Source organism: Haemaphysalis longicornis, unplaced genomic scaffold (assembly GCF_048455015.1).
Source record: "Haemaphysalis longicornis isolate Haplotype H1 unplaced genomic scaffold, Haemaphysalis longicornis Haplotype H1 scaffold_10, whole genome shotgun sequence".
Taxonomy (NCBI): domain Eukaryota; kingdom Metazoa; phylum Arthropoda; class Arachnida; order Ixodida; family Ixodidae; genus Haemaphysalis; species Haemaphysalis longicornis.
This window is the reverse complement of record NW_027526204.1, coordinates 32,773,915-32,782,638: the sequence shown is the minus strand read 5'-3', so window position 1 is coordinate 32,782,638 and position 8,724 is coordinate 32,773,915. Positions and strand designations below refer to the sequence as shown.

The 8,724-nt window shown below is 52.5% G+C and overlaps 1 protein-coding gene across 1 annotated transcript in view; it reads left to right on the top strand.

The window, feature by feature from the left end:
* The window catches only part of LOC144158352 (uncharacterized), a 246,877-nt gene that overhangs the window by 79,939 nt on the left and 158,214 nt on the right, over positions 1-8,724 (top strand). The gene's annotated exons all lie outside the window — the stretch shown is intronic.

Genomic DNA, 8,724 nt, shown 5'->3' with positions numbered 1-8,724 from the left:
GTGATTTATTACAGTGGTTTATTTCCTCCTCGGTTCATTTGTCTTCTTCAAAACCTGAATATTTCCCCTCGGTATTGCTCCTAATGCTCACCTGCTCGGTGATCTCTCCCACCGATTTCAGCTATGCTTCACTTATCTGTCAGCTACTGTATTGTATGCATCGCTTTTGGGATGAATCGTCTGACTTGCAGCATTTTGTACAGCTAAGACAATCTGCATTTTGCTCACGCCTGGAGAAGAACACAAAAAAGGGATTTTTATTCTTCCACACTCTGATGAAAGTTGCATTAAACGGGACTACCCTCAATCATCAGCCACAGGGCCAAAGTGACGACAAGAATTGGTGCATAGAGCCTCAAATGATCGTCGTAAGCCTGCCTGGGCCCACTGCAGGGCCTTCACCTCTCTTATATACCTCCAATTATCCCCCTCATGTGCTAACTGCGACGAATTTATCCCCGCAAACTTCTTGATCTCATCTGCCCATCTAAATTTCTCCCACCCCCTGCCACTGTTACTTTTAATGACCAACGGTTATCTTGCCTCCGCATCAGATGCCCTGCCCACGTTCATTTCTTCCTAATTTCTGCTAATATGTCCTTAACACGCGTTTTTTCTCTTACCCACTCCTCTCTCTTCTCTACCAAGTTACACCTATCTTCCGTTCCATTGCTCGCTGAGACATCCTCAATTAAAGTTGAACTCTTTTAGTGAGCCTGAAAGTTTCTGACCCGGAGCCTTAAATATGTGAAAGCAAAACAGGCGGTTCTCAACCACCAGCCACTAGGCGAAAGTAGCAAGGACATAAATGAATATGTATAGGAGCTTCAAACGAGAAAATTGATAAAAATTTGGATCTGAATTTGTCAGAGCGAGCATGTGCATGTGTTTCCGAAGTGGTGTCTGTTTGTTGTTTGTTGCGACACTTGTATGTACCAATGTCGCGCTTGTTAGTGTTGTGGTCGTAGCTATGCTGTGCACTGGTTTGCACTGTCATTATTTCATTCTGTTTTCCATACATTTCTTTGAAATATATGCGTTTATAACCCCAACAAAAGTGACTGGTTTTGCACTTAACCTACCTAGTCATCAGTGAAAGCAGACTATGCGCACATGTAGTGTGTTGTGAAAATTTGCTATTGCTTGAGAATTGTCCGTCTGCCATCCCGCTGTATGTACTGACGATTCATCCTTTAAGCAAACTGGCCTGGAGCTCAATTTCACGATTGAAACAACGAAACAGAATGGCATCTTGTATCTCGATTTGTAATTTTGGTTTAATAAGGAGCATGTCTGCTGGATGTATGCACCACGATCGGTCAAGCCTTTGATGAACTACTCATCGGGCCGTTCCAAGCTTGTTAAAAACGTTGTTGCCTTGTCATGTTTTCGCTCAGCAGTTTCAAAATTGTGCCAACACTTGATGACAGACAGTTTCAATCAGCAAGTTAAAAAGTTAAGGGAGGCAGGATTTCCACAGGACCTCTTGTCATAGTCATGTGAAAAACTTCTCAAAATCCTAAAAACAAAGTGGCTGCTGGGATTTGCAGAGGACACCCAAAAGCCCAAAGAAGTTGCCATCATCCCACACATTCATACAATCACGCACGTCCTAAAAAAAGTGGGCCATCGCTATGGAGTGCTAGTGGCTATCACGACTCGCAACAAATTGTGTTATGGCAGGCTTGACAGAAAGATAGAGTGGGGAAGTGATAAGAAAGGCGTCAGTTGTGGTGTTAAACACAAGAACCGGTATGTTGCCTGCGCGACAGGAGTTGCGTACAGCATTCCTTTACCCTGTGGCCGAACTTATGTTGGACAAACTGGCCGCTGTATCAACGTGCGTTTGAAAGAATATGAATTGTCATTGATGGGCCCTCTATCATCTCATCTTTCTTCGCATTCTGCTAAGAGCAGCGTATGTAAACCTAATTTTCCTGCCATTAACCTTGTATTTAGGCACTGTGATCAAACAACCCGCAAAATCATGGAGGCATTCCACAGAAGAACAAAGTGATAAGTGTGAGCCAAACAAGCGTGTCTCCATCCTAAAGAGATTGCATATCTTTGTGTGCCTTGACAGTAACGTGTATATCTAGTGTCATCACCGTGACCTTTGTAAACTTGTTTCGATCATGCGTAGTGTCTTTTTATTTTATTGTGTGTGTTGAGTGTTTATATTCACCCTTGAGAATAAAATTTGGCGGCTGTCCTTGTGTTGCCCTTCCTTCGTCTTTGTTTGAGTTCACGCTGATTGTATCCAAGAAGATTCATCCTTTACCTGACGTAGGTGTTACCAACTGTAAAATTTTTTCCGTACTTGTAGGGTGTTCTATCGATTTTTCTCTTATCGTTGGGCCGTAGTGCCGTTCAGCCAGTTTTCCACCAGCGTAGGGCGATTTTGAGTTTCACCGAATGAACCTGCTTAAGTACGAAATTATTCTTTCATCGATGAGTTTCAACATCCGCATGCATAGAGCGTATAGGTCGGACTCATCAGAAAACGACAGAGTGCAAGTGGAATTTATGCAGAGGAAAGACATCTTTAAGAATGAAACGTTCACTATCTGCAAAAGAGCTGTCCTCCATGATCAACATGGAGGAAAGAGTGAATGTCGGCAGTAGGTGTATAATAATATGAAACTATATAACTGCCACTTGCATAGTACCTTCGATGACTTCACACAATTAGTATCTGCTCGTCATTAACATGGGATAGAAACAATTTGTCAATTCGGAGCCGATCAATAATGAATAAAAAATTGAGTGTCCTACTTTCTGAAGAAGCCCCGCAGGGGGCACCTTGTTTACTCTAGGTGTTTTGGTGAGTAGCGCCACCATGGTCCCGAGCTCCGCAGGGGTGCCTACTACCGTAGGCACTTGGTGTCTTGCAACACCACGGACCCGAGCACGTGGGTTCGACCCACCCACGTCCCGGCTGTGTGTGGCTTTGCCGTGTCCGGGGAAAAGGGAAACCTGGTGGCTGAGCTAAAGTTGGGGTTGTTTTTGGACCTTTAGGGCCCCCAAGCAGCGGCAACACGCCACTTTGGCCCCTGCTTCTCGCAGACGGTACCCCCGGTCTGACCCGCCCGGCGGAAATCAGCCAGTCGCCTTTTCCCCTCTTTCGCTCCACTCTTTCACTTTCCTATCTCCTCTCCTACCCCTGTCCTGTCATCTCCTTACTTCCTGATCTCTACATTTTTCCTGGCGGCAATGGTTAACCCTGTGCAAGGATATCAACCTCGGTACCAAGTATAGGGTTATAGTGGCAGGGTAACAGTTAGCGTGTACTTTAACGTCACGTTCCCTTGTTGGGCTCGGTGGTGGGCGACCGGCTCTGCCGCCGAATTGATTCCATGCTCATATGGCTTTTTCTATCACCCCCCAAAAAACTGATCGGCCTTCGAAAAGGGGCCGCACCGAGGTAACACAATTGAAACCAGTTTCCCAAGGTGAAACTTTCGCAAAATACCATGTTATCCACTCTGAAGACGAAAATGCACCCCTTGCTAAAAAATCTGTCTTCCTCATTGCAAAGTGCCTTGAAAGCGTTATTGGCCGGAATTACCAAGCAAAAAAACTAGCCTCTGGTGATCTGCTGACAAGCCTTTCACGAACCTCGAAGCCAAGGCTAAGGCCGTTACCACGCTTCAGTGTGCATGAAACTGCCAGTGCAAGGAAGCAGGACAGTGTACACTCACCTCTGCAGTCAGTGCAGCCACAGCTTAAACAGTACAATGCGCTTATTGGCTGTCTAGCCACCTAGGTGACTTGGTGCACGAGTGAAGCGTGCGGCAGTGTTTCCCCCGCGTGTATCAGTGTTGTGTCTGTTGTGGACAATGTGCGGATATTACTGTCCACGAGACGGGGCCAACCAAATGGGCGGGGTGCGAGCAGCCACTTGTGCCGTAGTCATTGGGTGATCACTAGCGTCACCTTCAGTGCCATTGCGCCACGTAGCTCCAGGCCCATGCGAGGTCTGGGACACGCTTGCTTGTTTGTGTTTCATTTGTGGTCGCCTCTGGTGTGGTCAATCGTGTTGTATAATGTTCAAATAAGCGCTTTCCTTTAAATAACTCTCATTCGCCTCGCCATGCCACCTGAATGCCCAAGCCTCCACGCTCAGCCCTCACAGTACCGCATACGGTGCAATTCATGAATTGCGAGGAGGACCAGAGATAGCGCAAATTAAAAGTAATGTGGTTTTAGCAGCACAATTTACAGCAATCAAGGCCTAAACCTAAAAAATAGCTGCAGTGATTTCATTGAATCGGCAGATTTGACAATCCACAGCGGGTAAAATGGATCACAAAGAAAGAATCTGGCTTGGATGTTTTTAGAAAAGCATAGTAGAGATAGAAAATGGAGGTGATTTCTTGCTGAATGGATGTCGGGATTTTTTACTATGGAAGTGTAGAGCATGTGTGCTTAAATTTGTTTTGAGATGGGGCGTGTTCAGACGTATTTAAGCGCAAATGTCAAGGAAAGCATTTCTAGTAAATTTATCATGAGTGGTTTTCAGTGTCAAGACGCGTAAAAAACAAATAGGCTCGGGTAACACTTCTTTACCGTGTCTCCGGATAAACCTCTCTCAAGCGACGTTTTTAAAACCTCTTGGTGTAGCAAATGCTTGTGTTGTTCTCAGCAAGACATCTTTTAAACGTTTACAAATAAACTTCTCAAAACTGCTAGCGGTAAACGTTTGCAAGATGTCTTCACGTAGAGGTAGACGATTGTAGCTGTTTCAGGCTGTTTCAAGACGTCTTCAAGACAACTTGTGTTTCATGGGGGGGGGGGTGCGTTGGCGCTGTGCAGAGTCGACGCCTAGGTCGACGCCAACCCTAGGTCTACGCCAGGCCCGCGTCGCGACGAGTAAAAATCGTCGTTTTGCAGGCAACAATAAAGTTATACCTAACGTAACCTAAGGTACATTCTTCCATTCACAAACGTGTTGTGGCTTAGTTTGAACTGAGCGAGCAATCGCGATGACCCGTTGCTGGCCGGCGGACTAAACGCTCGGCCGACTGACTCCGTCGGAAGGTCGGCGAGCCGTGCAGTAGCGCAGCCAATTGCCAGCTCATCTCCTCCCGACGTCACACGAAAAGGCCACAAAAAATGGGCGATGGTGCAGAAACGAGGACAGCATTTTCTAATTGATTTTTCTACTAAATAAATTCGTGTAAACGCGCTCAGAGTGCTCGAAACATGATCTATGGACTCCGGACTACAATTTGAGCTAGTTATCCTGCAATGTTAACAAATCACTTCAGTGTCTCTTTAAACCTGAAATCATCGTGACCAAATGGGCTGGCGTACGGCTTGGCAGTTCTCAATGGACCCGCGCCTCCCCTCACTCCGGTAAGGCGCGGTGACTGTGATGTGGCCTCGATTGCAGTTACCCTAGCATTGAGTACAGTGATTTCCACGTCTAAGCTCCCGGAAAATTTGGAGAAAATGGCTTCACATTTTGCAGTGAGCGTGCGACTCAACTCCTCCCCTAATGGTTATGATGGTTCTGTGTCATCTTTCTTTGTTCTCTTAGAGTTCGTTACTGAATCTTTTGCCTTACGCTTCGGGGAAAGAGGCGGACTCTGAGGCTTCCATTTCGTCGCCAGTCGAGTCCACAGCTGGCGGGTCCTGTATTTGTCTCACCCAAGTTTGGAGGCAGGACATGCGATTTCGTGGGACCCTGCGTTACCGAGGCCACTGTGCCATTGTTTTCTTTTACTTTTAGTCTTTCCAATTTGATCTTTAGCCCTCTATTCTCGGCGACTACCACTTCTAGCATTTGCTTAACTTTTGCGAGTTCTGCCTGATGGTGATCGTATTCCTGTTTCAGTATTAATTCTATGCCTGTTTCCCAATAGCTTTGTTGCCACCCTTTTTGTTTGAGTTCTGCGCAAATGAGCTGTGGGAGACCTTGCTAAGCCAGCTCACCCTGTTTCTTCCTGGGGTCTTTTATTGGCCGCCTCGGGATTGTCTACCTTGATTGTTGCCGGGTCTGGGTGCTAGTGCTCCGACGTCTTGACTTGGATCTCGACCGGTGGTGCGCTCTCTGCCCAGGAGCCCCAACGACCTATTGTCGCTCCTCCTTTGTGTCCCCCCCAGCACCGCTGCGACTGGGAAGAGAGGTCACCTCTGCGTCCCAGTGCCTGCAAGGTTGGCCTTCTCCGTCTCGATGTTCACTTTCCCGTTGTCTCTTTCGTAACAGGTGCGGTATTCCGAAGCGCTTCTCGCATTTTTTGTCTTCTGTGTGGTGGTCTTTCCCACACAGGGAACACTTTGGGCCTCAAAGATGCCCTTTTTGTGGGTTCATTCTAGCGAAAGAGCGGTGTCACGATTTAGCCCCGCGTTCGTGAACCTGGGAGGGTAGGGGTACCCTCCAGCCGAGAAACGACATGCAGCGTGCTGGTGGTGACGGTGACTGACCACGAGCAGCCGTGCTCGGCGGTGTTTATTCTCCGGCCACTCACAATGTTGCCCACCGAGCCTGGTGGGGCCACTGAACCTAGCGGCCAACGAATATCAGGGTTGGGGGGCGCCACACACTTGTCACTCCCCTCACCCCCAAGTTTGTTTGTCCACACAAACACAAAAACTCCACCTCTCCCCCGGCGAGTAGCGATCCGGAGGTCTCCGCAGTCTCTCACTCCGCCGGAGAACAGGTGTCGAGACCATTGTGGCAGCATTAGGTGCTGCCTGTGTCACACTCGCACCAGCTGTCGGCCTTGCAGGTGGCATTGCAGAGGCACGAGTAACACAAGCTCCTGCTGCTGTGCTGGCAGCGGTCGGTGTGGTTGGCTTCCCTGCCTGCTGGCTTCCTGAAGGGGCGGCTGAGGTTGCCAGGCGAGGCCTCACATGGTCAGCATGCCGGTGCCACGTGGTCCTGTCCGACAAGCGGACGAGCAACGACGACGCACTGGCAGGAGAGACCACGTGCCCGGCAGGTCAGGGTGGGCCAGGCCGGAAGTTCCTGGAAAAGACCGGAGCCCCAGACTCCGGCAAGGGCCCAGGAAGGAGTCTAGGCTGAGGCAGTGTGGCGGGCCCGTGGCAACGCAGCCCGGCTGCGCCAGCACCTGCTCGGGCGCGTACGGGTGCAATGCACAGCCTTGCACAGCATCAGCCGCAGGTCCGGCCGGGCCCCGCGGCTGCGGGCAGCGCCTGGTAGATGTGCAGCCGGCCCGCCCGCCGCTCGATGCTCTCCACCAGCGCGCACAGCGCCTGCTCCAGCCGCACGGGGTCCAGGCCACCGCCGTCGTCCACGAAGGGGCACTGCAGGCTCTTGGCCCGGTTGATGCCCTCCTCGCGCAGGAAGTCCCCCTGGCCCGCAAACACCATGACCAGGGGCAGGCCGTGGAAGGGCAGCCGGTCCTCCTGCTCCAGGTTGGCCAGCAGGGTCTTCTCGAGGCTCTCGCGGATGTACTCCAGCCCCGGCTGGCTGGCGTACACGCACAGGTAGCCGTGGGGCAGGGGCTCCGTGCAGAACGAGTTGTGCGGCAGGCCCACGTCGCCGTCGATGATCCTGAAGTCCAGCGCGTACTGGGCCTTGTCGTCGAGCCGGAAGCCCTGCGGGTGCGCCTGCCGCATGGCCTGCGCCACCTGGTGGGCGCTGCCCCCGGCGCCCTGCACCACCACGTGCAGCAGGCGGCCGTTGGCGACCAGCACCCCGCCGCCGTTGGTGCCGGCCCCCCGCCGGTGCAGCAGCTGCTCGAGACGCCGTCCATGCAGTCGGGCTGGGCGGGGCAGTGCTCCCTCTGGCACATGAATGCTTGCCGCCGTGCCGGTGAATGTCCCCACCCCGGGCTGGAACAGGGCCACGAACTTGATCAGGAGGCTCGGGACGTCTTCCACCGCACGCACCGCTTCCTGGTCCTCCGGCAGCTGCACGCCCAAAGCCTGGATCCAGTTCCGGCCCAGCAGCGTCGGTGACGGCCCCTTGGTCAAGTACAGGGGCAGGGTGGCCTCCCTGTCGCCCTGGCGGACGCTGACCTGGGCTTGACCCTCGACTTGGGCGAGCTGTCCGGAGTAGCTGCGCAGCATGATGCCCGACGCCTCGACGAACACGCCAGAGAAGGTGCGTCTGAATGCTTTCCCGGCCATGACAGACACACGCCCCTCTGTCCCGCTCCATGGGGATGGGGCGCCCGCAGACTTCGACTGTGAGCATGTATGGTGGCACCGACGGCTGCACTGTGCCCGCGTGCCGCATGTCGAAAATCTTCGGGTCTTCGGCCACGACATGAAGCCTAGCCGCTGCACCCGAAGCTGTTGCGGCACGCCCCCGCCCCCTACCCTTGCGCCGACTCCCTCGGCTGTGGGCTGGCGCGGAACCTGTGCTCGACGCCGGCTGCTGCTTCCGTCCGTCCGCCGTCATCCCCTCCTCGGCACGCCCGAGCAATGTGCCCAGTTTTTCCGCACGCATAGCACTCCGCTTGCGCGAACTGGCACTGAGAGGGGGGGTGGTCACCACCGCAGCGACTGCACCTGCCATGCCGTGTCACCATCTTGTTCACCGCCGCCTCCGCCACCGCCGCCTCCAGCCGCACGCGCTATCTCGCCCGCGTCCTTGGCCGCAGCATCCATCGCCAGCCAGCGCTGCCTTGACGGCGTCGTCCAGCGAGGGGTCGGGAAGCTCCAGGAGTCGCGTCTGCATGGCGGGGTCGTTAATGCCGCAGACGAAACGGTCCCGGAGCAGCGAGTCGAGCTGCTCCCCGAAGGCACAGC